Below are 4239 nucleotides of genomic sequence, written 5' to 3'. Positions count from 1 at the left end.
TACGTGGCAGCGAGGAATGCCTCATCCCAAAATTTGAGGGGCATAGACGCATGAGCTAGTAATGAGAGGCCAACCTCGACAATGTGACGATGCTTCCTTTCAGCGAAGCCGTTTTGCTGATGAGCATGCGGGCAGGAAACATGGTGTGTGATGCCGACTTGGCGAAAAAAGGAATTTAACCTCTCATTCTCACCACCCCAGTCGGTTTGCATGGTGATGATTTTGCGATCAAAGAGTCTTTCTACAAGTGCTTGAAATTCATGAAACACTTTAAAGACCTCTGACCTATGCTTAAGAAGAAATATCCACGTAAATTTAATGAAATCATCAATAAAGCTCACATAATAATTTTTTTTATTGATAGAATCACGGGCAGGTCCCCATACATCAGAATAAATAAGCTCTAAAGAAGCATTCGAAAAACTACTAGAATGCGGATAGGGAAGTTGGTGACTTTTGCCTTGTTGGCATGCATCACACACCCCCTCTTTATTCAACTCATGAACTGAAAAAGGAATTTTGTTCTTGCTAAGAACATGCTGAACGATTTTCAAAGACGGATGACCTAGTCGATCGTGCCACCTTGACGAAAAGATCTTGGTGGCACCAAAAGCATGCCTGCCCGGGCCTAAAGAAGCTGATGATAGGGGGTAGAGGCCGGCTCTACACCTGCCGTGGAGGAGGGTGCTCCTCGTTGCCTTGTCCTTAATGAAGAAGAAACGAGGGTGAGTTTAAAGAAACACATTATTGTCTTGAGATAGACGATGAGCAGAAACAAGATTTTTTGTGGCTTTAGGTGAGTAAAGGACATCTTTTAGATGAAGATTACGAGTGGGAGTACGAACATATGCTTGACCAATATGAGTAATTTTCATACCTGCTCCGTTGGGCATGTTCACTTGATCATGGCCGTTGTATCTCTCCCTCATGGTGAGCTTGTCGAGCTCTCCGGTGATGTGATCTGTGGCGCCTGTGTCAACGTACCAATTGGTGTTGACGCCGTAGGAGGAGTTGGACACGGCGCTCGCACTCTTCTCCTTGGTGAATGCGATGTCGAAGCGCCTGTATCACTCTATAGCCGTGTGGTTCGGCTTCTTGCAGATCTGGCAGAACACTTCAGGGAGCTCATCTCGTCCCCCGCCTCCTTGGCCACGCCCACCGTGGCCATTCCCGCGGCCGCCGTTGCCTCCATTGTCACGGCCACCACCGTGGCCACGGCCGCCTCCGTTCCTGCCGCGGCCTCCGCTGCGAGGGAAGCCACCGCGACCGCCACGGGAGGTAGCGTTCGCGGATGAGTGGGACGACGAGTTGCCACCCTCGAACATGGCGAGGTGGCTCTCGAAGCTGATGAGTTCCGCGTAGAGCTCGTTGGGCTTGATGGGGACGGTCCTGGCGCAGATGGAGGAGACGAATGACATGTAGTCAAAATCCAAGCCAGCAAGGATATACGACACCATATCATCGTCCGTGAGCGGCTTGCCGATGGCAGCCATCTCATCACTGAGGGCCTTCATGCGCCAAGGTACTCAGCGATGGTGGAGTTTCCCTTCTTGGTGGTGGAGAGGGCCATCCTTGTATTGACGATGGCCGCCTCCGTCTGGGAGATAAAGATCTCCGTGATTGCAGTCCATGCTGCTGACGCCGTGGTGCATGTTGCGATCTGAACCATCACAGGGGGTGAGATGGAATTGAAAAGAAAACTCAGAACCTGAGAGTCGCGAGCCCTGTCGATCTCATATGCCGGGTTCGGCACATCGGTGACCTTGTCGTCTTTGTCCGACAGCTTGGGCGTCGGTTCCTCCCTCTCTGGATCGAGGTAGGAGACCAGCTGAGCGCCACGGATTGTGGCCAGAGCCTGCGCACGCCAGATGTTGAAGTTGGAGTGATGGAGTTTCTCAGCGATGGGGATCAGCACAAATGGAGCGGCTGTGGTGGAGCTTGAGGAAGACATGGCGGCGCGAGGGTTTTTGGCGGCGCGGGAGATGTGCGTAGAGGAGAGGCTCTGATACCATGAAAAGATGGGTTAAGCGTATGCCTTAGCAAGGACGTGTTGCGTGTTATATATAGGCACAAGAGATTACAGGGTTTAGGTAGTTAGGTTGTTGTAGGATTGATCTCCAAGTCATAATCTATACAAAGGATAGAGATCAACCTAAACATATCCTAACTACCTGGCTACAACACGCACACGCCCACGCATGTATACGGTTTATATGTACACCGTATACATCTATAATACATACTTTAACAGACGGCCATGGCCATGGCAGCACCCCTCGTGGAGCTCAACGGCCATGGCCATGACAGCATCCCTCGCGGAGCTCGACTCCCATGGCCATGGCGTGCCCTAGCAGCCCGGCGGCATCCCTCGAGCGGAGCTCGACGAACATGGCCATCGTGTCCATCACCAGGCGGGGAATCATGCACCTCGCGGGTCACAGGGGGCGCGTGTCTAGCGTGAGGAAGAAGACGAGTTTGGGGGAGATTCGAACAGTTACGGGCGCGCAGATCCTACGGCTACCGAGCGACCGGCCGAACTTTCGGCCGGCGCACCAGCGCCTATCGTTGCCCTATAGATTATATACTACACGTACTTCCTCTTAATTAGCTCCCTCTATAAGCCACTTGATTTCTTCTTTCCACTTTGCTCGACAACTCTAAAATTAGGCTGGATGGCTTTAAGATGTATTCATTGCTGTGCTCCATATAGAGTTATAAACATGTGACAAGAATGATAATTTCAAGCGAAAAAAGTGTCTTTCAGAAAGAGATCAATGTGATTGATTTGTTCCTTGATAGAGCCTGCCAAAGGAGTCCATGCAGTACACTAGTAGACCCAACAAGCAGCTGCAGATTGACAGTGGAGGTTGAACTCTAGTTTCCAAAGTAACGCAAGTAAAATCGGATATGAATAACTAAATCCACTGTCGTATACGAATGAATATGTAGGAAGAACCAAAAAAACCTATTAAGACTATCTAAATATTGTTAAAGCACCAACTCCGGGGGGAAGAGCCACATGACATTCCATCCTAGGTAGCCAGGCTCGTAAAACCTCGTCGGTTTAGCATTCTGAGTTTTCATATTGAGCACCTCGCCTGACTCGAGAAAATAGATGTCATCCTCCTTGATATCTCCACAAGGTGCAGAAACAAACTTGGAGAAGTGTTGGCTGATGAATAGTGCTCGGTCGCCACCGAGCCCATTAGCCATGGGCACCCATTTGCGTGTCTTAACATCGGCCATGAAAACATCAACCTGGCGAATGGATGAGGAATAGTCTGGAAAGATATGGATGTGTGGCTTCACCATGAGCAGCTCCCCGTGTGACTGGACTAAGTGCCAGCAAGTGTATTCTTTATCGCGCATAAATCCATGATGTGAGATATTCCGATAATTGAAGTTATTTCGACCATCATCATCATTTGGCACTGTTGGCCCCTCATGAAAATCATTGACCACCACATTATCAGCCACGGCTATCATGCCCACCGCAGCCTCTTCTTCTTTTTCTTCTTCCTCCTCCTCCTCCTCCTCGCCTTCATCCCCATCATCTGCAGCGACATCAATATCTATCACTTCCTCATCTTGGTCATCGTGATCATCAACATCATCTTCGTCGTCCTCGTCGTCCTCATCGTCATCTTCGACGTCGTCCTCATCTTCATCGCCATCATTATCTTCATCGTTGCTACTATAATCATCATCCCGACCATCGTAATCAATTGGCCGTCGGATTACACGCCTTGCAATGGTGACCATGGGCCTTCCATCCTCATCCAACCCTAGGTCAAAAGGGATAAGGTCCTCCGCCTTGCTAATGCCATAGAGCTTCTTTCCATGGAAGGCAATGTCAATGATATAAACATATGGAACTGCTCGTGGTTCGGGCACCCACACACCCTTTCCTGGCAGGATCACGATGAGCGGATGGTTCTTGTTGGTGGTGACGACGGCCATGAAGTCATGGGCGGTGGATTGCATCCGGAACTTGCTGACGCGGTAAGCGGGGTGGAGGGCTGCGTCCAACTCGGTCAAAAAAACACGCTCTCCAGAGAATATATTGTGTAGAACATAGTTGTCGATGAGTTCGGGGGTCCGGTGGTAGACGCCGAAGAGTAGCCACTCGTCGGCGGAGCCGGAGAGATGTGAATTCTCGGGGATGAAGGTGGGGTGTCCCGAGGGACCGTTGGTGGGTGTGACGACTTCACCATCAGTGAAGACCATCCATGGTAGCTG

General features: G+C 50.3%; 1 pseudogene; it reads right to left on the bottom strand.

Annotated features, from left to right (window-relative positions):
- Window positions 1-1336: 1336 nt before the first annotated feature.
- Window positions 1337-1475, bottom strand: LOC125511817 (annotated as a pseudogene).
- Window positions 1476-4239: the final 2764 nt, after the last annotated feature.

This window comes from Triticum urartu, chromosome 5 (genome assembly GCF_003073215.2).
Source record: "Triticum urartu cultivar G1812 chromosome 5, Tu2.1, whole genome shotgun sequence".
NCBI classification, from domain to species: domain Eukaryota; kingdom Viridiplantae; phylum Streptophyta; class Magnoliopsida; order Poales; family Poaceae; genus Triticum; species Triticum urartu.
Note: the sequence above shows the minus strand (reverse complement) of the source record. Positions and strands in the feature narration are given on the sequence as shown.